We start from the raw sequence: 25,781 nt of genomic DNA, 5'->3' as shown, positions 1-25,781 counted from the left end.
AATACAAGTTAATAAGCTGTTAGAAAGTATCACTGATCAATGACTTCATCAAGAGCCAAAGTGATGCTTGATGTTACAAGTCCCATAGAATAGCTCATAACTGCATTTCCAAGACTTCATCCATGACATTTATCACTCTTAGTATTTATTTGATAGGTTTGGGGGAATAATATAGCTCTTTTTTATTAAAAAGACTTAATATTCAGTTTCTGTGCACTTATGTGTCCCCTTTGCTGTTTTTGCAAGTGGAATGTATGTACCACATTAAACGGTGATGGTTGTAATTTTAATGTATCCCACAAAGCCTATAAAATGACTATATCTTTATGTTAAAAATTGTTATATAACAATAACTTTACTATATTAATTCTGCTACTCAATGCCCTTATTGTTAACCGCACTGCAATTTCATGCAGCTGTATAATAGGTAAACCAAAGACTAAGTCCTAATATTCGGTTTCTCTGCACTGTATCTGTTCTTTTTACTATTTCTGCAAGGAGAGTGTAAAACCACCTTGTATGGTTGTGGGTTAAATCTTAATATAGACTAGATGGGCTGTTTTGTTTCTTATCTACCATCGAATTTTATGTTTCTAATGTATCCCAGGTATCCAAAAAAGTGACTATATTATGAATTTAAAATGGTTATATAAAGATAACTTGGCTATGTTAGTTTTGCTGCTCCTTATTGTTAACCATAAAGCAACATCATATTGCTATAGAACAGGCAAACAATATATTAAAGTAGATTTGTTTTAACAATTCATTTTGACATTTTTAAAGGGACAGTAAACACCAGAATTTTTGTTGTTTAAAAAGGTAGATAATCCCTTTATTACCCATTCCCCAATTTTGGATAACCAACACAGTTATAATAATATACTTTTTACCTCTGTGATTACCTTGTATCTATGCCTCAGCAAACTACCCCCTTATTTCAGTTCTTTTGACAGACATGCATTTTTAGCCAATCAGTGCTTGCTCTTAGGATCTTCACGTGCCGGAGCTCAATGTTATCTATATGAAACACATGAACTAACGTCCTCTAGTGGTGAAAAACTGTCAAAATGCTTTCCGATTAGAGGCAGTCTTCAAGGTCTAAGAAATCAGCACATGAACCTCCTAGATTTAGCTTTCAACTAAGAATACCAAGAGAACAAGGCAAAATAAGTAATAAAAGTAAACTGGAAAGTTGTTTAAAATTACATGCCCTATTTAAATCATGAACGATTTTTTGTGACTTTACTGTCCCTTCAACATTTAATGTATGGCAGGTGTAAAACGTAGATCTATTAAAGTGAGCTTAAATCTAGCTACTCTTACCTGACTTCCTATGAGATGAGCATTCGGATAAATAAACAATTAAATGAAGGTAAAATTAGACTTGAGAAAAACCTCCTGCAGAGTTAAGATGTAAGGTAAGGCTTGGTCTCCCTATGTGGTCTAGAATCTCTAGTTGTGATTATGGGTCTTTACTGGTTATCTGTTTGTTGGCAAGATTAACCTGAACAATGAAACCAAAGTGGATAACAAAGGAGTGTACATTTTCTTCTGGCACAGGTCGTTGGAATTAAGTGGCCAGCTATTCAGGTTTAAATTATTTGGTATATGTCCAATAAAATGTGCTGTTATCTTTAGTAATTGAGTCATCAGTTTGAAGCTTTAATTTCTGATGTTTAAAGGCACAGTCAACCATAGAATTGTTATTGTTTTAAAAGATAGATAATCCCTTTATTACTCATTCCCCGGTTTTGCATAACCAACACAGTTATATTAATGTACTTTTTACCTTTGTGATTACCTTGTATCTAGGAACCTTCTTCCAGCCCCCTGATCACATGACTGTGACTGTTTATTATCTATTGTCTTAAATTTAGCATTGTGTTGTGCTAGATCTTAAATAACTTTCTGTGCCTGAACACAGTGTTATCTATATGGCCCATGTGTACGTTCTGTCTATTTGTGTTGAAAAGAGATTTTAAAAGCATGTGATAAGAGACAGCCCTCAAAGGCTTAGAAATTAGCATATGAGCCTACCTAAGTTTAGTTTAAACTAAGAATACCAAGAGAAAAAAGCAAATTTGATGATAAAAGTAAATTGGAAAGTCAATTAAAATTAAAAGTCCTATCTGAATAATGAAAGTTTAATTTATACTTGACTGTCCCTTTAAGTGAACATGAAGGTAAAGGACACATAAAAGCTTTGAAGTAAAATATATTGATGCAACATTATAATTGTGGTTCAGCAATTTTACAATTGATACTTTTCATACATAATAACCATTTACATAATAAGTTGAAAGTGATGCAACATAGCTGTAAAAAACTGACAGGAAAATGGCACCTATAAACATCTCTATGTAAAAAATAAAGAAATGTTTGCACAAAATATTTCCAGCTCACCAGAGTAAGTGCTCTGTGATCAATCAAGACTTACTCGTTTTACTGTCATCTGCATAATGGGGGGGAGCCAATCAACTTAATCACACATTGCTTTGCTGTGATCTTGTGGGATTTCCCTAAAAATTAACAAGATTTAATAGTAAACTTCCTTAAATAAGTAAACACATTTATAAATATATAAAGTGACTGTGTCTGCACATTCATTGAAAGTCCCAGGACTAGGTGGGATGCTGAAAATCCCTTTACAATAGGATGTGATTATTGTGGCAATTTGAGGTAATATTTTCTAGTCAGCTTTTTACAGATATGTTGCATAACTTTCCATGAATTCAACATTTGGTTACCATGCCCCTTAAAATATCATTTTAAATGCAGGTGTTGTACATAATCCTAACTAAATCTATTTATGAGTTAAAAACAAATATACTTTTTATTTGTACGCATTTAAGGCAGGGTATTGTCAGCCAACAGAGCCGGGGGAGATTTCCTTCTCAACCAGTGAACAATCTGTGCCTAGGGCAATCATGCCCCTCTTGTTCTTTTCCTTTTTATGTATTAATTACTTTTATTAGAAAATAATTCACAGCAAAAGAAATAACACAATTCCATCAGTAAAACAGAAACATGAAATTTAAATCCAGTTCTATCATACAAATAATATTAATTTAACATAAACATAAATTAACGTCACTATTCATTAGAGCAGTGTTATTCTTTCCCCCTTTCCAGTCTTAAAGTGTATTTAACTGTGTACAACATAGTCTTTCTTCCAACAAGAGTGCTTATTTAGTAACAATACTTGTTTTTGGATGTCAATAGGTTAACTTTTGATGTAACATTCCCATTTTATGCCCATCTTGGTTTTCCATATCAATTTAAACAGCTTAAGGTTAACCTTTTATTTTTGGGGGGCATGATTAAGCAATACTGTTATATCAGATAATTAAGTTTAAGACCCCTCAGAGAGTTGTGTCAGTAGTAGAGTGCAATTGTCATCCCAGTATCATCACCAGGCTGCTATGGGTGACAGCTGGTGCAAGTGACATTAATACAAAAAGGGATTATGCAACCTAGAAACTCATGTCTTTTGAAAAAGATAGGGTCAGAAAAGTTGATACATTTGGATTCTATTACTATTGGTCTGTTGGCTGTAAATCTAATGCATAGTTTTCTATCTTCTTGATAAGACTTATGTATATTTTTGGGATAACATATGAACTATATATATATATATATATCATTTAATTCAAAATATTCTCTACAGGATCCACATCCTCTTTAATGGCTAACTTAAAAATTAGAATTTAAGTGAGATAAAAGAAATGACAAATGTAAATGTAGTCTCTGATCTTCTCATCAAAGAGATATGTTTTATTTGCACTTGGTTGAAAACAATACTTGCAGCATCCTTTCTTGTAAACTACAAAGACTTTAGGTCTAGTGTACTAAATACACTGTTTTCTTTATTTCACTACGTACACATTGCTGGTGCTAAATTATTTTGTTTGATAAAAGTGTTCTATCAGAACATCAGATTATATAACTATAAACTAGTAAGATCAAAGTAACAGTTTTAAATTAAAAAAAAAAGCGAAACTTAGAATATCACGTGCGTAATAACCTATTTTCCCGTAGAAATCAATGGAGAAAAAAAAGTGGAAGAAAAAACACCCCTCTCTCATGCACTTATTCTCATGTGCGCTAACCCTACATGAAAACTTGGATATTTCACATTCCATGTTCTTCATCACATAGAAGAATATGTTCTATTTATTCATAAATACATATTTATATATATATATATGTTGGGGTATTTTGGTACAATATATATTTATACATATTACATATATATATATATTTAGGAATATCTATTTTTAAAAAACTTTGAACATATTCTGCTATGTGCAAAACATTTTAATGTAAAATATTTTACATTAAATATACACTATAACACTTTATTAAACATGAATATTGCATAAATATTCTTTAACATGTTTTCATCTACTTGACTGTAAAGGGCTCCAATGCACTTATATACACATATGAACACCTAAATACATATGTACACATAAATAGAAATATATATACAGTATGTCTGTAAATACATATATACACATATAAATACATATGTATACATACAGTATATAAATATATTTATATATATATATATATATATATATATAAATACTTACATATATAACTTTAGCAATGTATATGTATGGGTCTCAATGTTAAAGCCATTTGCCTGCTTTTTTTTTCTAACACCTAAGACCTCATATCTTTGAGCCCTTATAACTTTTTTGTGCAATGTTTTTTTGCATTTTTTATTAGACAGTGTTATTATGAGTGTACCAGTCTAAAGTTAAGTAAACCAAGATTCTCATACAATCTGTTATCCACAGATAGCTCATCAGACCTAGTTTAGGTTTACCATACACAAGGACACAGGTTCATGTCCACCCCAGAACGACTGAGAAATTTATTATCGGTTATTGCTTTTTCTCACACTAGACCTCTTATTATTTTTTGACACAACACTATCACTACCACTTACTTTCATAATCAATCTTAATTTTTTTATGTGGCCGCTATATATTATACACAGATATATGCCTACTATTAATTATCATTATCATACAATACACATAGGGAATTTAGTTTTTTCTGTCCTATCTAGATCGGTTATTACTAATATTTTTTCTCACAATAGACCTCTTACTATTATCTTACACAACACTTTCACCACACTTATTTTCACAGTGAGATCCAATTTCATTTATGTGGCCGCTATATATTATACACAGACATTCGCCTATCACTAATCAGCATACAACACATATAGGGAATTACGTTATTTCAGTCCTATTTAGAACCTAATAATGTCTATCCAATATTTATTACTATTCTTGTATCTCTGTAACTAGACATGACGCCTTGCGACCAAAATTGTTTTACAAATTGGTACCCTAATAATTTTCGGCTTTTATTTCTTACTATAACTTTGGCATGTGTTGGTACATCTAGACTAATATTACTCCATTTGTTATCATACCCAATTAGCTCTTTTGGACAAGCACATACCTAGTATACATAAGGTCAAGGGTTCGAGCCCAACCTAGAAATTTATTGAAGCTCAAATTATTTATAAGACAAATAAAGCGCTGTTCTCTTTTGGGATTGTTTTTTATGCTATGGCCCAACTATACTATCCATGAAAGGATTACTTATTTAGAATATAAATTTGGGAGATGCTTTCCCAGCAAAACTGTTACAGGTCACATCCATTAGTTACAGGTCACATCTATTAACACAAACATGCGACTTCCGGTTTGGAGGCGGAGTGGAGCGGTTGGTTGCTGCTTCGTGCGCCGAAAATACAGGGCTTGATACATCGCCCTAACACAATTCCTCCTTGCACTGCAGTTCCTTTTTGCAGGCCGGAGACTTGGCCTAAGGCCACCAGCGTGACCGAAGTCACAAGACAGAAACGGCTTCGTTGTGGAAGCACTGCCGCCCTGGCGCGGCGTCTACCTTCTTTCTCATATAGAGCAACATGTGAGGGGACCCCAGTGAGCGGATCTGCCTGTTAAAACGGCCGGGACGCGCAGCAGAGAACGGTGTACATCACTCTCAGGGCTGTTATCCAGAAACAGGCAATTATCAAGATGATCTAAAGGATCGCCACGCTGGGATCCCTGTTTGTGAAGACTGGTCGTGAGTACTAAAGATATACAGTGTGTGGACACTTTTGTTTTTTTATGCTCATCATTTAAGTTATATTTCTCCTGGCTATATCCCACTAAGACTTTTACCTAACATCGCAAAAAAGAATAGCGGTGGATGCAGATTCTATAAAGTTGTGACAGTGTGGTGTGGGTAGTGGCCTGCATCAGAGAGACTTAAATTTGGGAGAAGTGCTCTTACTATCTGCCCCCAAAATATCGCCATTACTCAAATCGCACAATAAGTCAGTAGTGGGCCGGCAGTAGTGCTACTCTCTAAGGATTTTTATCTTACATTAAATGCTGTGAAGAAAAGCGGTGCTAGAAATTGAACAGCAGTACCCAGGACCCTGATACAGGGTAGGAACATTGGCCCTGACATTTCCACCTTTAAAGGGACCTGCTCTCACACTGGGGCTGGAAGTTTTGTAATAAGATTGGTTGCTTTTGACAACGAATATAGGTCCCCAATTAAAAATACTCTAAGGGAAAAAGATCTGATAATCTGAGAGCCTAGCAGCAGTTCCCAGGACCCTGCCACAGGGTAGGAACATAACTTTGGCACCACTTTCTACTTGATGGTTATTGCTACACACTCTGGCCTAAGCTCCACACCAACTCTTAATGGTACTCCCCAGTCTAAACTCCATTCTAAATAGAATCTAAAGAGGAAAAGTCTAGCACGAGTTTTTCAGAACACTGATACAGACCAGGATTATAACATTGATACTAGTATTGCCCCTTATTGCTGGTATATACACTGACATAAAGTGCTGCATTAGCCCTAACAGGGACAAAGTGAAGTGAAGGAAGTATATTACGGGAAGGCTGGATGCCCACAGAACTATCTATCCCTGTATGACTCTGTGTTTGGCCATCAATTGGATTACAACTGAAATTGTCTTTCTAACTACTCAGGGCAATATATATATTTACATGAGTATTGAATAATGTGCCCTGCAGTTCTCAAAAATCTACATTACTTTGATTTCCTGGATGAAATGGACTATCTCTAGGAGACTATAAGAGTGCTCTGGAAACAGGACGAGAAAGATCACTTGATATTTAAGAGAGTCCTCAAATCCATTTCATATAGTCTTCTTTTTGCTGATAGTAATTTGTGTTAAGATAGTCAATTTTGAGATAAAGTGGGTTCAGGCGAGCTGATTAGTAGTAGTAAGTGCTGATAACCTTGCTGCAGGAACTATAAATATAAGACCACTCAAATAGTATGCTTCTGGGTTAGAGACCATGGAGGCGATTCTGTAAAGAAAGGCCCTCCCTCCCTTTTCTTTTTTTTTTCCCCTTTTTTTTTTTTTACACTCACATTCACTGCAAATTAGCACCTTTTGTGTTTTTTTTTTTTTTTTCCTTTTTTTCTTTTTATTCACTTTTTCCTGGCCCCCTAGGTCTATTAGACTGCACTAAGGTTTTGGTTTATGGGATTTTCCCTTTTTTTTTTTTTTTTTTTTTTCTCCCCCACGCATCACACTCTCACTTTAATTGCTGCACTTCAACACAAGTCCTCACTCACGGCACTGCAATCTGCCACGTTTAGGGAAAGTAAGTGATAGTCGGAGTTACTTCTCACATTTCCACTTTTTTACTGTAGATTAATCCACCCCCCCCTTTTTTTTTTTTTTTTTTTTTTCTCTCTCTCTCACACATCACACTCTCACTTTAATTGCTGCACTTCAACACAAGTCCTCACTCACGGCACTGTAATCTGCCACGTTTAGGGAAAGTAAGTGACAGTCGGAGATACTTCTCACATTTCCACTTTTTTACTGTAGATTAATCCACCCCCCTTTTTTTTTTTTTTTCTTCTCCCCCTCTTTTTATTTTTATATCTCTACCCTGCTTAGCTTGAGCAATAAATTCAATATACATGGATAGATTTGTCACACAACATAAACAAACATCACCAGCCATGCCACCCAAACAGAAAGATAAGAAATCTGCTAAGTTATCCGAGAGCTCCCTAGTAGTTGCGCAAGAACAATATAATGGTATTGGTCCAAATTTTGATTTTTCTGAATTAGTTGAGCAGATTTCTAAGATGATTTCTCCGCAATTGGATGTTGTTAAACAAGAAATTAAACAAGATATAAATAATATTGTCCTGGAAGTGAGGCAATTTACAGCCAGATTGGAGGAAATTGAGACCCGAATCTCGGACTCTGAAGATAGATTACATAAATGTGAGCAGTCTAACAAAGAATCCGGGTCTCAAATAGCTCTGCTACAAGCTAAATTAGAGGATCTAGAGGATCGCTCGCGTCGAAATAATTTAAGAATTATCGGTCTCCTCGAATCTACAGAATACCAAGATTTAGTTGCCTTTGCTTCAGTTAAACTTCCCCAATTATTAAAAATGCCAGCCTCCCCGATGTCTATGATCATTGAAAGAGCCCACAGAGTGGGTCCAATACGCCAAAATTCTGAGGGTATTAGTAGACCTAGACCCATACTGATTAAAATGCTAAACTTCCAGGACAAGATTAATATTCTTAAACACTACAGAAAGCTAACCCATTAATATTAGATCAACAAAAAGTATTAATCTTTCAAGATTTTTCCTCCGAGACTACGAATAGGAGGAAAGAAATGTCTCCCTTCTGCTCTCGACTTATGAAAGCAAACTACAATTTTAGGCTTGTCTATCCTGCAAGATTAATCATGATTATAGAGGGACAAACAAGTACATTAAACAATATTGCAGAGGCCCAGAAGTTTTGTTTAGATAATGGTATCCCTTAAATGTCAGGGATTGGCTTGATTGCTTGAAGTTATTTTATGTTTTGATTATGAGTGTTTTTTTACTGTAAAATTACTGTTGAAAAGAAGGTTTCTTCAAGATTATGTGTGTAAAGATGTATTTTTATTACCGGTATGTAAACGGGGGGGGGGGGGGGTTTCTTCTCTTCTTCTTTTTTTTTTTTTTTTTTTTTCTTCTTCCTCTTCTTTCTCTTCCTCTCTTTTCTCTCCCCTTCTTTTTCTTTTTTCTTTTTTTATGAGGTCTCTGCATCCTCTTCTCCCCTCTGCTCTCTCGTTCTAATATATTTAAAAGTATTACAGTCTTGCGGTCTCTTTGTACTTTATAAAATCACGGTACGTTTTAAAATGTTTTTTAGCACTTTAGTAAATTTGGACCGGGCATAGGGTCGATTAAAATTCTATCCTGGAACGTAGGTGGAATTACTTCCCCTATTAAACGGAAAGCCGTATTAAAATTACTGGGATCCCATAAGCCCGATATTGTTATGCTTCAAGAAATTCATCTAAAAGGGCATGAAATTGATAAACTCAAATCTAGATGGGTTGGGGAGGTGGTAGCTGCCCCGTCACAGGTCAGGAAGAAAGGAGTGGCAATATTGATCAATAAAAACTTAAAATATAAAATAAATAAGAGCCAAATTGACCCAGAGGCCCGTTATCAAATCCTTGATATTGAAGTAGAGAAGATCTCTTTTATTCTCTGCAATATTTATGGCCCTAACCAACCTGACTCTAGGTTTTGGGAGGAACTAGCATTAGAATTAGTATTATATAGAGGACGTAATATTGTGATTGGAGGGGACCTTAACCTAACAGCATACCCTAACTTAGACAGATTAAGTAGAACTAAAAGTACTAAGCGAGTCAAGAAAACACGAACATTACAAAAATTCTGTCATAAAGTGGGTGTATATGACATCTGGAGAAGTCTGAACCCAGATGTCAAAGCATTTACATGTCTATCCAAAGGACATCAAGCTTTGTCGCGCATAGACATGTTTCTAATCTCTGAAAACTTAAGTGGTAAGGAGGTAAAGGCCGACATTAAAGATATAGTACTTTCTGATCACGCGATTATAGCTATAGAATTTAACTCTAAATCCCTTATTCCTAGACCGAATAATAATTTCTTTTTCCCCAATTATCTACATAGTAACCTACATTTTCAAAACTGGTTAGCTAACAAATGGAGAGAATTTGAGAGTTACAATCATGCTTATAAAGATAAGACAGAAATACTCTGGGAGACCGGAAAGGCTGTTCTACGTGGGGATATTAAGGCTTATATGTGTGCCCTCAAAAAAAAATCCTTACAGAAAGAAATTCAACTCTCTAATAGTGTGAGGAACGCATATAATGCGTTCATAGCTGTACCTTCCAAAAATCTTGGAGAAAGATACACAAATTTAAAAACACAAAGGGATATCTTCCTTAAACAACAAATGATATCTGAAGATATAAGGAAGAAATCACTTTATGGTGGCTACTCAGGGAAAGCGGCAAAATATCTTGTTAAAATTACTAAAAAGAGATCTTCCAATTACATTGCCGCAATTAGATCTGGGAAAAATAGATTTACCTCTAACCACGACATTCAACATACGTTCACGGATTTCTTTAAAAATCTCTACAAAGCTGAACTTCCCAATCTAGAATTAAAAGAGAGGTTTTGGGATAATGTAAAGATCCCCAAAATGCCACAAGAGATAATCAACCAACTTAATGCACCGATCTCTACACAAGAAATTCTAACTGGTATTAAAGCTGCTAAATTTAATAAAGCCCCTGGCCCCGACTCGCTACCAGCTGAATTTTACAAGATCCTCGCAGATCAAATAGTTCCTAATCTACATAAGTTATTTAATTCTTATTATTCCGCAGATATGCCATGCTCCCCGTATTTTGCGGCGTCAAACATAGCTTTAGTTCTTAAAAAAGAAAAAGATCCTGAAATCCCCTCTTCATATCGACCTATTTCCCTGTTAAATTTTGATTATAAATTACTTACGTCTATAATTGCAAAAAGATTGGCCCCTCACTTAAACAATATCATACATGACAATCAGGCTGGCTTTATGATGGGGAGAAGCCCGACAAAAAATATCCGCAAAGTTATGCTCGTACTGGACTATCTGCGGAATAACAAGAAAGTGTTTAAAAAAGATGCTGCCATCTTAACAGTCGACGCCGAAAAGGCTTTCGACTTTATCTGTTGGGACCATCTCTTTTCGGCCTTGGAAAAGTTTGGCTTTTCGGGGTACTTTACAAAATTGATTAAAGCTATCTATAACAATCCCTCTTCAGCAATTTTTATCAATGGTTCAACTACGGAGCGTTTTACTTTACAGAGAGGCACTAGGCAGGGATGCCCCCTATCGCCTATCCTCTTTAACATATCATTAGAACCACTGGCGATTCTCCTTAGGCAGCAGTTAGAAGGTATCCAGATTGGTAAACAAAAATATGTTCTAGCTTTGTATGCTGACAATTTACTTCTTTTCTTATCTGGTCTAAAAGAAAGCTTACCTAAACTATTAGAGTCAGTGCAGATATTCGCGTCATTTTATGGTTACAAAATCAATGTTCAAAAATCTGAATTATTGTGGATACACAGAACTGCGTACCATGTATCAGAACATCCATTCAGAGAGGTCACTCAAATAAAGTATTTAGGAGTAACGATGTCAAAATCCCCACAAGAATGGTATGAGTTGAATTATGTTAAATTCTTCAATTACTGTAAGCAGAAATTGAAAGACTGGGCCTCTCTCCCTATCTCTCTTTCAGCACGCATTATGCTTATTAAAATCATACTCTTACCAAAGTTAATATATCTCCTCCAAAACATACCCTTTCTTTTACATAAGGCAGATATAAGACTATTTAACCGAATATCTAGTGAATTTCTCTGGAAAGGAAAGAGACCCCGAATTGCATTAAATACACTAACACTCTCTAAAGAGTCGGCGGGCCTCGCTTTCCCGAATATTACCTATTACAATATTGCTTCAATAGCAAAACTGGCGGCTGACTGGATCTCAGAGAAAGAACTTTTCACTGTCTTTGCCGGGGAAACAAATCTTGTTCACCCATTCAACTTAAAAGCACTTCTACATTGCCCAATTGCACAACTGCCACCGGTAATTGCTAAAATGCTGACTTTTAAAAATGTGATTCTGACATGGCAGAAATTCTGTGTAGAAATAGGAACATCTCCATTCGTCTCGGAATATCTCCCAATTCAGGGATGCCCAGGATTTGCTCCAGGTTTTACTTATAAGGTCTTTGAGAGATGGAAATTGAAAGGGCTGACCTCTATAAAACAATTAGTTACTTCTAATACAATAATTAGATCATTCCTTGACATCAGAGTAGAATTTGAGTTTCCCCAATCTGATCACTATGCGTATTTGCAAATAAAGCACTACATCACAGATCTCAAACTTAAATTTGGCTCTAATTGGACATATGCTCCGTTAAGGAGCCTAATAAATCAATATAACAGTGGGTCTACGTCAATCTCTCCACTCTATCGTTTGATGACGATTTCCAAACATGAGGCCCAATTGGAGAAAATAGTAGCTATTTGGAGTAATAGCTTTCCAGAGCTTAGGCCTCAACAAATTCAAGTGAGCCTGAACCTGTTGAATAAAACAGGAAATGCCCTAGCATGGCGAGAACGGCATTTAAAAATGATTTATGCGACATATATCACCCCTGACAAATTATCAAAATGGTATAGAAAAATTATCGGATGCTGGAAATGTCAGGCCCAACAAGCAAACCTTTTACATTGCATCTGGTTGTGCCCCAAAGTCCAACAGTTCTGGCTGAAAATTAAGTTTTGGTTGAATAAAATCCTAGACACAGAAATAAGACTAGAGGCCCAAATGGTCATTTTCTTAGTTAAATTTTCACAACAACAAAAAAATTATAAGTTAATCAATACCGTAATTTTATTAGCTAGGAATGTGATCTTGAAATACTGGAAACTCCCCCACCTACCCACGTTTATAAAATTTAAAAAAGAAGTATTGAAACAATGTATGGTGGAACAATATGCAATATCTAAGTACAATGAGGCTCACATAAAAAGATTCCTAGACAAATGGGGTGTAGTAATATTGTCACTTACACCCCTGGCACAGCAGCAATTAATTAAGCCCCTCAGCCAATCGGCCTATATTCTTGAACTGATTAACGCGGGCAGATACCCAGCATTTTGGGCCGATTAGAGAGAGAGCGGAGAGGGATGGGGGGCACTGCAGGTTCTTCTCTTTGGTTTCCTTCCTTTTTTTTTTTTTTTTTTTTTTTTCTTTCTCTATCTCTCTCCCTCCCTCTACCCTTCTTCTTTCCCGTACCCCCCTCGTATTGACACCATTAAAAAGTATATTTAACCTGTTTTAGGACAGGTATATATGTATTAAGTCCCTCATGGAGATTAGTCTCATACATCCTACAGGAAAATTCAAAAATTACGTGATACATAGTCTATACTTCTCCGGCACATATTATTAATACAGAGACCCTATGGACACCATTGCATCTGCTATATTTAAGTTTTGTTTTTTCCGTTTAAAAAAATGATTGTTGTAAGTATAAATGCTTTAGGATTTGATAAAGCTTGTCTCATCTCTGTAAAGAACACTGATTGTACTCCTGCCACATAGTTTGTAATATGATGATTGTGTGTACGTCAATAATAAATAAACGTTTAAAAAAAAAAAAACACAAACATGCGCTGAAACAGTCTAACATGTGCTAAAATAGTTACGGGTACAGCTTTTAATTTGTAATTTTATGACATGTATATGTTTTTTGGATATTACTCAATATGACACTTTTATTGTATTTTTTTAATAATAACAATTATTTAATGTTAATGTCTGGAGATGACCTCCAGATTAGATTCCGGGTCATCATCAAGTATAAATTAGTCACCTGTGAAACTGCTTTTGTATATGCCTGAGGAAACGGTCCTTTACGGACTGATAAACGCGTAGCAAATAAAGCACTCTTTTTTTATACAGACCCGGATTCTTTGCTATTTTATACTGTTGTTTACATGCTCATTTCTCTTGCTGGATTCAAAACATTTTTCCTTATTTGGACCATCATCTGTTCATTTGAGTTCGAATCTGACTGTTTAAACATTATTGCTTGGGGAAAGTATTCATAGCTGTTTGCACCTCTCCATTGGTGTTCTGGCTTCCCAAACGACTTACAGCTGACGCAAGCTACACCTGTCTTCACTAATCCATAGGTTTCCCGGGTGAAAAGGTGCCACTCCACTTGTGAGTATATTTCCTATACTTTATTTCTCAGTTGATGTTACCTGATTCACACTATGTTGGCGCCCGTTGTTGCTTTTGTATCCTCACAGATTTATTGATCCATCACACCCTGGACTCAAGCGGAGCAAGCCTGTGTGTTATGAACTATTGATTGTCTCCATATCCTTTTACTTTGAAATTGGACTGGCTTTTGTTTGTTCTCACTTATCCTTCTTTTTTTAGGACTTGGACTTTATAATTATATTGGACACTGGGAGTTTAATTCCTATATTTATATATTGTTAAATTGTAGACCTGCTTTGGTATATGCTTATGATATTTTAAAGCAATATTTTATTTTGCCTTGAACACATTACAGTGGTTAGAATTACCACACACTGAAACAAGTTGCCATATCGTTTTTCATCTAATTTCTTTTCTTTGTTTGCACAACATCCATTATCCAAGCAGACACACCACGATTCTTACACTTTCACTTCTTTTTTTAGCGCGTCCCCTCAGTTTTTTCCTTTACAGAAATCACATTAGTATTATTATGAGTGTAACTGTATTGTGTAATGTATTTATTATGTGTTTTGTGACATCTTTTTGTTTTGCAAAACAGTTTTTAATACTTATTATACATTTCATGAAAAAAATTGAGGTGTCAAAGAACATATCTGAAGTAACAGTTTAGTTTTACATGTAGTTTATAATAGCATTTATGAGGAGCCTAAACCAATTTCCATATAAGAACAAAAAAGTTTTCAGACTTTTATCTTAGTAACTACAATTCACTTTTAAATGTGTTGCTCCTTTTAAATATCAGGCTGGTAATCAAGAGATAGATTGGTAAAAAAGATTTAAAGGGACAGTCAACACCAGAATTGTTGTTGTTTAAAAAAAGATAGATAATCACTATTCCCCAGTTTTGCATAACAAACACAGTTATAATAATACAAGTTTTACCTCTGTAATTACCTTGTATCTAAGCCTCTGCAGACTGCCCCCTTATTTCAGTTATTTTGACAGACTTGTATTTTAGCCAATCTGTGCTCACTCCTCGGTAAATTCATGTGTGTGAGCTCAATGTTATCTATATGAAACACATGAGCTAATGCCCTCTAGTGGTGAAGAACTGTCAAAATGCTTTCAGATTAAAGGTGGCCTTCAAGGTCTAAGAAATTAGCATATGAACCTCCTAGGCTTAACTTTCAACTAAGAATACCAAGAGAACAAAGCAAAATTGGTGATAAAAGTAAATTAGAAAGTTGTTTAAATAACATGCCCTATTTAAATCATGAACTATTTTTTTGGACTTGACTGTCCCTTTAAGTTGCTATTTCTCTACAGCCTAAGAGGAACTGCTATGAACACCTTTCCTTAGACAGGGCTTGAGGGAATTTACCAGCAGTTTTGTCAAGGTGTCATGGGACCATGGTACCCAGTATTTTTAAAGTCTTGTGCTATCTGATATACTTCTCAGGTAAGTTTGCTAATTACTATAATAATTCTTTATTTTTTTCATCAGAGGAAGTAACCTTAAATAGTTGTGGGTTATATTACGTTACTTTGTCTTACATATATTTTCTTGATATCAGCCCATTCTTTCTCTAAAGTTTGCTCCTGGAAGCCCCGTAACATAATTACAACCTTTTAATTGTAGTACAGAAGGAAGGAAGGGCATGTGCGGAACAATAGTATGATCACAGTCTCTGAAAACAGCCTGCAGTTACTGGGACATATATAACTTATAGCTGACCACTAGACATTTTTCAAACAGGTTAGCCCATGCAGTACTAGCATTGGGGATTCCTCCTCTCAGTTACAGTGCATTCTAGGTAAAATTTATAGACAGCTTAATTATCAGAATACAATTCAATGGTGAAAACTAGTAATCTGTGGCCCTTCATTCTGGTCAGTTCCTCTTCTTTCTCACTTCTTTCACACCAGTGTACATGTGAATTCTTGCACTGTATCCACTATATGGAATTCCTTGCTTTGCTCTCTAATACTTATCACCAGATATTTTCCAGAAAGTTAAACACATTTGTTGCATATGCCTATTTACATACCCTTTACATTTAGGCAGTTGTGTTTCTAGGGGATACTGCACACAATTACACACAAATTGTATAGCCTAAAATTCCCACTACTTATAGTATTGCTTTTCTTGTTAGAAGATTACCAGCTATTCTAACATTACCCAGAAACCAAAGTTGTTTGAAAATGGCTGAATCTTTTAAATTGATTCTTTTAAACGTAGGTGCAGTCCTAGCCATTATATGATGATTCAATATCATGTACTCTGAACCTTAACATTATCTGCCATGCCTGTAAAACATCAGCTGTGTAGCAGTCATATCTGCATGTTTATTTATTTATTTATTTATTTAGCTATTGATCCCTCTAATTCTGTTGCAACTGATCTGAAAATTTATGTTAGAAATAAGACCATATGAAAAACATCACTAATAAAAATATTTTTTCTTTATGATTTCATGAATATATTAAAGGACCATAACACAGTATTAAATAAGAACAGTTTTCACATACACAATTTAGCCATACCTGTACCGTCAAATCCATGCATTGTTTCTTTAGCCACTAACTCCCCCCTGGCTATTTTCAGATAAGAAAGGTGCTGTTCAGGCCATAGCTTTGACCAAATGCATCTGTGAATGCGTGCACACACGCAGTTGGAGATGCTGACGTAACACATGACGTGCCTTGTCACCTTGTACCTGATATATATATATATATATATATATATATATATATATATATATATATTTACCAAAAAAATTATGTTTTCAAATGCATTATTAAAATATAGCAGGTGGATATATACATCTGCCAATATGCCTAGGGGATAGAGGCATATGTTTACATAGCTTAAGTGCCCTACTGGTTGTGCCTGTGAGATTGAGTGTTTGTGCATGCATGCACACCTGCAACGAGAAGCATGTGCACTACCACCATGACACATGATACTGTGATAAGCCTCCTCACTTGCTGATAAGGGGGGTTGATCATGGGGCTCATGACTGGGCTGTAAAGTAAGTTATATTAGCAGTTTTATATAATTTTGAAAAAAATATTCTAAAGCACATTTTTAATTTCTGGCAATGTAATGTTTATTTGCTACCAATTGCCTTCCAGTATAAGGGTATATTTCAAAATGTTATATGGAACTTTAAGAACTCCTAGCTATGTTAAGCTATTAAGTTATAAATCTATAAATAGCTTATTATTTACAAGTATAATAGGCTGTATTTGCTGAGATTCAAGGCATTGTGATTAAAATGCAGATTAAATTAGACACTTGAAAGGTACATTTTTTATGAAAACTGCAAGCAGAAAAAAGACAAATAAAAATATTTTCTTTGTGGTGTAAGACGCTTGTGTTTCTATGAGTTTTCTCTGACAGTAAAAAGAAAACTTGTACTTGTAGCACTTGTAAATTTAGGAAGAAACCCTTAAGCAAAGTTTTTACTTAGAAGTGAGAAATATCCCAGGGGTGATAACCTGTTTGTGAGGGTGAGACCAAATTTGTGATTATCTACAAAATGAACCTTCTAGGCAGTATGGCAAGATTCAGGATGTTTATGGAGTTTTTGTACTACAAATAATATTAGCGATAATTATAATATTTATCATTGCAATAGTGAAGGGCGGTTCTGGGAGAGAAAAAATACATTAAGGCAGAAAGATGCAGAAAGAATAATGATTATGAGGCTATGCGAATTTATTCTTCATTTTTTATTCTTTATTTTTTTCATACTGTGATACAAGGGTTATTTTCACCAAATTGTTTAAAGGTTCTCTTTAATAAGAAAATACTGAACAGTTAATTTACTAGTCCATAAATCCCATGTATTATACTGCTTTAGATCTCTCCAGCATTAATAAACAGGCTTCATATTTTACCTAATGGTAAGATCCATACGTCTAGAGGATTGATTTTGATCTAGAATGCCTAGACACACCGAAAATTAGTGCTGACAGTGGTTGTATGCGAGAATGTGTAAAAAATAGTTAAAAGGTGTTAAATATGTGCACAGTTCTGGAAATATTAGATTTTATTTCCTATTTTACCTTGTTTAGGCTACTTTTAAAACAGTTTAATGCATTTATAAAATTTATAAATTCTATATGTTGTTCATAAAAAAATCAGTGGACTGGAAATGTAGTGATCTATATTCTGCTGATGTAAACCTGGCATTTCCCACTTCCAATATCCAACCATTATAATGAGCAGTCAACATGTAATTATATACACCTGAATGTGTGTGTGTGTGTTTGTGTATGTGTGTGTGTGTGTTTGTGTATGTGTGTGTGTTTGTATATGTGTGTGTGTATGCGTGTGTGTATGCGTGTGTGTATGCGTGTATGTGTGTGTGTGTATGTGTGTGTATGTGTGTGTGTATGCGTGTGTGTATGTGTGTGTTTGTGTGTGTATGCGTGTATGTGTATGTGTGTCTGTATGTGTGTGTGTGTGTTTTTGTGTATGTGTGTGTGCATGTATGTGGGTGTGTGTGTTTGTGTATGTGTGTGTATGTGTGTGTGTATGTATGTGTGTGTGTGTATGTGCGGGTGTGTGTATGTGTGTGTGTGTGCATGTGCGTGTGTATACTCAAGTAAACAAACTTCAAGTATGTTGTATGTAGTTTGGAAATTGATTTGCTTATATTTGCTTCTGGTATTTTCAATATACAGCAGCAGATGTCTGTAATTGTGACTTAGTTGTGCACATATACTGTACACAAATCACAAACTAAAAGTAAAAACTATGCATTAGTGAAATTGCATATGTAAATGTGTAATAGGTATATATTTATACTAGAAGAGGATGGAGAAAAAAGCTTACTATCATTTAACAAAATGTAGATGTTTGAAACTTGGTTACAAGGAAGTTTCCCATGGTTAGAAAGTTATAGTTTTGCAATAATTTATGTAATTTGATTTTCATGATTTGAGTATCTGGCAAGTCATAATGAAAGCTGTGCATGTCTAAACAGAGCCAGATTGAATGGAAATGTAATGCTAACACTACAAACCCATGACCATTGTTTTAAGGAGGCCCGATCAGACTCCTGCCATAATCTAACAATGAAATAACCTGCTCAGATCAGATAGCCATGATAATGAGATAAAAGAGGACAATAGCAGTGAATTTGTGAATATTCCACAATGAGCCATGAACCTGCAATTAGGATTACCTTTTTTCTCATTTAACTTTCACTGAAGTCATCACTTTAGTGTAAAAGAAATGACCTGAAAAATAAACAGTTGCATTTACCGTAATTTGTTTTTCTGTCATTATGTAGACAAGAGCTTTGTCTACTGTTAATTAAAGTGTAAATACATAACTAATGTGTGGCAGGTCAATGATCAAAGAGAAATGTCTTTTCAATAGATCAATTAGTGAAATATTGGTTTACACTTTAGTTTTTTTTCTGTGGCTTCAGGATAATGGCAGATGAAAGGTACCGAGTCATAGGGCTAGATTTATAGACACACGCAGGGATTCTGAGGATTCTCTTTAGAGATCATGTTTATCACTTCACATATATATTTATCTCTGCCATTAGCATCTATTGTTGTTTGCAAAATTTCAAAAACATGATTGCAAAATTGTTTATGTAAATGTTTGTAATTTTAAAATATTCACGTTTGTTTTGTTATGGTGAAGTAGTCATGCTGTAGAGCAGGGTTTTTCAACCAGTGTGCCGTGGCACACTAGTGTGCCGTGAGAGATCCTCAGGTGTGCCACAGCAGATTGACAACAGTGTGACAATTTTTTAAAAACTTTGCTTGTTTTTTACTCCCAGTGCAGGGGTAGTTTGTAGGAGGCATGGCATAACAGCACAATACATACAGTATGTGTGTGTTTGTGTGTATGTGTATATATATATATATATATATATGCTGTTTAAGGCTACAATGTGTGATTTTTTTTAAATTTTGGGATGGTGGTGTGCCACAGGACTTTTTAATGTAAAAAAGTGTGCCACGGCAAAATAAAAAGGTTAAAAATCACTGCTGTGGAGAACAAAAGGCGCCTCTGCGGTTTCACAAACAATAATGTTGGACTGACTGTGAATGTTCTGAGGCGTTCTATAGGTGTGGTTGGGATTTTTTTCACCTACATAACTCACACACACGACTGATCTTATGTAGAATACCACAGACAATGTGGATTATAAATTTATTGGGGCCGATTTATTAAACAGCATATTCTGCTCAGGAGTTAAGAATCAGCGGTCTTAAGACCTCTGCTCCTTAACTCATCAGCTACCGCTGAGGTGGCGGACAGCAATAATCCCAATCAGATACGATCGGGATGATTGACACCCCCTGCTAGCGGCCAATTGGCCGCAAATGTGCAGGGGGCGGCATTGCACATGCATTTCACAAGAAATGCTTGTGCAATGATAAATGCCGACAGGTTCCACCCGCCATATAATAAATCGTCCCCTTAGTATTAAACCAACAGTTTTGTCTTCTCTGAGATTAAAAAGGAGCATTTCAAATATATGATATGTGAGATGGTATGTGAGATGCCCAAGGTAAAAACTGAAATGTGTATGGGTGCATTTGTAATATACTTCCATTAGCAAATATGCTTCTAATTAACGTTATTACAGTTTTTCAATGGAATATGCACATATTCTGTGAGGGCCCTGAACCAGCACTCAGATGCCGCACCTAATCAACTTGTATGACACAATACACGCTTCTTTAAAGAACACTTCACAGACACTGCCAGCTCTCTGAGCTTGAATACTGGTGCACGGGCCCTAGCATATGCCGCTGAAAAACAGTAATAACTTTTACTAGAAGAATTTTTGCTAATGGAAGTATATTGCAAAACTTCTATTTCTAATTGAAATGCACCCAAACACATTTTAATTTTCACTTTTCTATCCCTTTAAAGGGCCAATAAATGCAGAAAAATACATAATCAACAAATGCATATAAAAAAAATGCAATAGCACTTACACTGAATTTTAAATGACAGCCATCAGCCAATCACAGTCTCATATGCATATATGCTGCGATCTCCTGCACATGCTGAGTAGCTGCTGGTGCATCGTAAAGTGCGCATATAAAAAGACTGCACAAATTAATAATGGAAGTAAATTGGAAATTTGCTTAAAACTGCATGCTCTGTCTGAATAATAAAAGTTTAATTTTATTTTAGTGTCACTTTAATGATTACAGTGAGATTGAAAAAAACTAGTCAGGTTTAGCGGAAAATGCAACCATAACAAATATGTGTTTAGGCATTTCGGAGGTCTTGTAGAGATACCAAGTTTGAATATAAAGAGGGAACACACTTAGAACTTGCCAGTGAGTAATGTACATATTGGCGCCCAGGCAAGGAAGGTATCAGTGGTGAAAATTCCTGGCCCAGCAAACCCCGCAATGTGGGGGGGCCCACAGGTAAGGGGGGCCTGCCGCATCTTTAGATGGAGACCAGTGGTAGGGAGCAGAGGGAGGCAATGGAGTAACCTGTGCTTATAGTGCATCTTGCAAGGCTGCTCCACTGCAGACCAGGCAGCCGGGGGTGGGGGTCATGGAGAGATATTTGCTCATTGTGCCCTTTACAAGGTTGCTCTGCTGCAGGCCAGGTGGGGGTGGTAGGGGGAAGGTTAGGGGCCGAGGGTGGCCTAGAGAAAATATTAGTGGAGGGCCTAGAACAAATTGTTTCACATTTGCAGATGTTTATCTTACATATTTTGCACACACATAAAAAATATTCACTAAGCATAAAAAAGCAGAGATATTAAAAATATAGTTTTCGTCAGTTCACCTTGTCTTTTCCATATGGAATTAGTGTTTGTAAGAAATATGCCCCATTAATTCAAATCAATGGAGTTGGCATCTGTCAGCTGATTTTGCAGGCTGTTACCATTTTCTCTTTATCACCGTTGTGGTGAATTCTGTCAATTAAAGGGACATCGTACTACAGGAGTTAGACGTGAAAAATATTGTTGTGTTAAAAAGTTTAAGTAAAAAGTGTTTAGAGGGACATTAAGCACTAAATACATCTTATAAGCATAGTATTGAGGTTATTCCCCCCTCCTTCTAGTTATGGGTGCCACCATGTTGAAATCTAGCTTTCACTGCATTCCAGTGCTGACTTGTGTGCACATGTGCAGCAACTCTCCTTCAGAAACCTGTAGTATAACCTAGGTATAATAATGGCAGCTTCCATGATTAGAGGGAGGTGCATACATACATTTAGTGTTTATTGTCCCTTTTAAGTGAAATTAACAGAAAGCATCTAGGTATTTATTGCTCACTAGCTGAGGGGAAAACTCACCCACAAAAGTATGTCTATTCTGCACAGGCATATCAATTAAAAAATAAATGAAATTGCTTTTAAAATGCTTTTTTTTTTGGAACAAAGATACATTTTGAGCATCAGCTTTAGAGACATAAAACATAACCCTTCTAAAAATGCAGTCAGGTGTAAAGTTTTTTACTTCATTGCTGCTGTGCACTGAGTATTTGTACAACTCTAAGCATCAATAATGATGCCCCCTCAGTCTCTGTATTTCTACACATTTTATTTTATATTACCTACCATATATTATTCATAAACAAGCAGGTGGTGATTCTAGATAATATCACATGCAGATGCTATCACAACACAAAATATCAGGATGCAGGATGGTATTTTCTACTACATGTTCCTGCCTTTATATTTTTTTAAATCCCTCTTTTTCCACTTGAAGGGGTATATTTAGGGTTTCCACCCAGCCGGTATTTTACTGACACGGCCGGTATTTTTAAGGTTCATGTCAATGTAGAAAATAAAGAATAAATATTGAAAGAATGCCCCTGTAAAAGTGAGTGTGATATATAGTAGTTATAAACGAATGAGCATTTAAAATCAGTCCTATAAGCTTTAGTTTTTGAGTTTTGCTGTTTAATTATTTATTCAAATTTCTGTTAATGAGCAAGGCCGGTATTTTCTTCTAAGAAAGGTGAAAACCCTTGGTATATTTAACATAGTGTGAGCGGACATGATGCGATGTAGTGTTTCATGTCCGCTGCAGATCGATAAATGCCGAAAGCATACATAACTTCTGTTTCCGGCGAGCAAGGGCAAGGGGCATCAAGCTCCAATCAGTCAATAGAATGCAAGCTCAATCCTATTGGCTTAATCCTGACTGGTTGCATCAGCCAATATGATTTTTTACCCTTTAATTCCAATTGACTGATAGAATTCTATCAGCCAATCGGAATTCAAGGGACGCCATCTTGGATGACGTCATTTAAAGGAAACTTCATTCTTCAGTAGACAGTGAAAAAAGAGGGTGCTCCACACCGGATGTCTTGAAGATGGACCCGCTCCACGTCGGAAGGATGAAGATAGAAGATGCCGTCTGGATGAAGACTTCTGCCCACCTGGATGACGACTTCTTGCAGCTTGGATGAAGACTTCTCCCGGCTCTGTTGAGGACTTCTGCCCGCTTGGCTGAAGACTTCTCCCGGCTGGATGAGGATGGATATCCGGTCTTCAAAAACTGTAAGTGGATCTTCAGGGGTTAGTGTTAGGTTTTATTAAGGGTTTATTGGGTGGGTTTTATTTTTAGCTTAGGGGTTTGGGCACTGAAAAAGAGCTAAATGCCCTTTTAAGGGCAATGCCCATCCAAATGCCCTTTTCAGGGCAATGGGGAGCTTAGGATTTTTAGATAGGATTTTATTTGGGGTTTTGGTTGTGTGGGTGGTGGGTTTTACTGTTGGGGAGTTGTTTGTATTTTTTTGTTTTACAGGTAAAAGAGCTGATTTCTTTGGGGCAATGCCTCGCAAAAGGCCCTTTTAAGGGCTATTGGCAGTTTAGTTTAGGCTAGGGTTTTTTTTATTTTGGGGGGGGGGTTATTTTGATAGGGCTATTAGCTGTGTAATTAGTTTAAATATTTGACCATTTCTTTTTTATTTTGTGTAATTTAGTGTTTATTTTTTTTGTAATTTAGTTAATTGTATTTAATTAATGTAATTTATTTAATTTTAGTGTAATGTTAGGTGTTAGTGTGAGGCAGGTTAGGTTTTATTTTACAGGTAAATTTGTATTTATTTTAACTAGATAGTAAAGCGTTAATAACTATTTACTAACTAGTCTACCTAGTTAAAATAAATACAAACTTAGCTGTGAAATAAAAATAAAACCTAAGATAGCTACAATGTAACTATAAGTTATATTGAAGCTATCTTAGGGTTTATTTTATAGGTAAGTATTTAGTTTTAAATAGGAATTATTTAGGTAATGATAGCAATTTTTATTTAGATTTATTTTAATTATATTAAAGTTAATGGTGTTAGGGTTAGACTTAGGGTTAGGTTTAGGGGTCAATAACTTTAGTATAGTGGTGGTGGCGACGTTGGGGGCGGCAGATTAGGGGTTAATAACTGTAATGTAGGTGGTGGTGATGTCGGGGGCGGCAGATAAGGGGTTAATAAGTGTTATATAGGTGTCGGCGATGTCAGGGGCAGCAGATTAGGGATGTTTAGACTCAGGGTTTTTATTAGGGTGTTAGGTGTAAACATAAATTTTCTTTCCCCATAGGAATCAATGGGGCTGCGTTACGGAGCTTTACGCTCCTTTATTGCAGATATTAGGCTTTTTTTTAGCCGGCTCTCCCCATTGATGTCTATGGGGAAATCGTGCACAAGCACACAAAACCAGCTCAAAGCAGCGCTGGTATTTGTGTGTGGTATGGTACTTAACGCAACCATATTGCCCGCAAACGCAGGTTTTTGGAAAACCTGTAATAGCAGCGCTATTAAAGGAGAGCAGTGGCAATAACTTGCAAGTTATTACCGAGCCGCTCATAACGCAAAACTCATAATCTAGCTGTGTGTTTTTTTTACCATTTTTTTTTAAATATAATTTCTTGCTAATGCTATAATTGGAATAACACTAGATTTTCTAGTTCCTTTAGGTACATTTATATTACTGAAAAAATATATATTTTCAATTTTCAAAGGAAATTTACAGTCAAATAATTTTTACAAATAAATTATAGACTTGGGCCCATATTATTTTTATTTTTGTGCATAGTCAAGCACAATGCATAAAATCCACTCGGTTTGCTGAACATTTATTGCATAGAAGTACAAAATGCTTCGTCCAATTAGCTAATCTAGCCGGGGAAATATAGTCCTTATTTAAGATCCTAGTTTGAGCCTCTTTCAAATCTGCAGCCAAGGTAGAACTTTTAACTAGATTTAAGCTCTTGCAAATTATTTTAGGTGAAATAGACTCCAAACCTAGCTTTTTCCATGAATCAACATATTTTTTAAGGTTCTTTTCCTCTTGGTAATATAAAAAAAATGTATATTGAGGAGAGTGATGGTTTATTAATTACAAAGACCTTATGCATAGAAGAAATAGGAGAAATTTCCCACAGTAGATGGACTTTTTTAATAGTTCTTATATAGTGGGTTACTTAAAGATAGAGTTAGATTTTTCACTATCTAAGATATTTTACTTATACAATAAGTTCAATACCCTATGGGAAGCTGTCCATGTAAATAATATATCTTTAAACAGTATTTTCAGCGTATTATTTTTATTAACTCTTCCAGG

The sequence above is a fragment of the Bombina bombina genome, chromosome 5, assembly GCF_027579735.1.
Source record: "Bombina bombina isolate aBomBom1 chromosome 5, aBomBom1.pri, whole genome shotgun sequence".
NCBI classification, from domain to species: domain Eukaryota; kingdom Metazoa; phylum Chordata; class Amphibia; order Anura; family Bombinatoridae; genus Bombina; species Bombina bombina.
Note: the sequence above shows the minus strand (reverse complement) of the source record.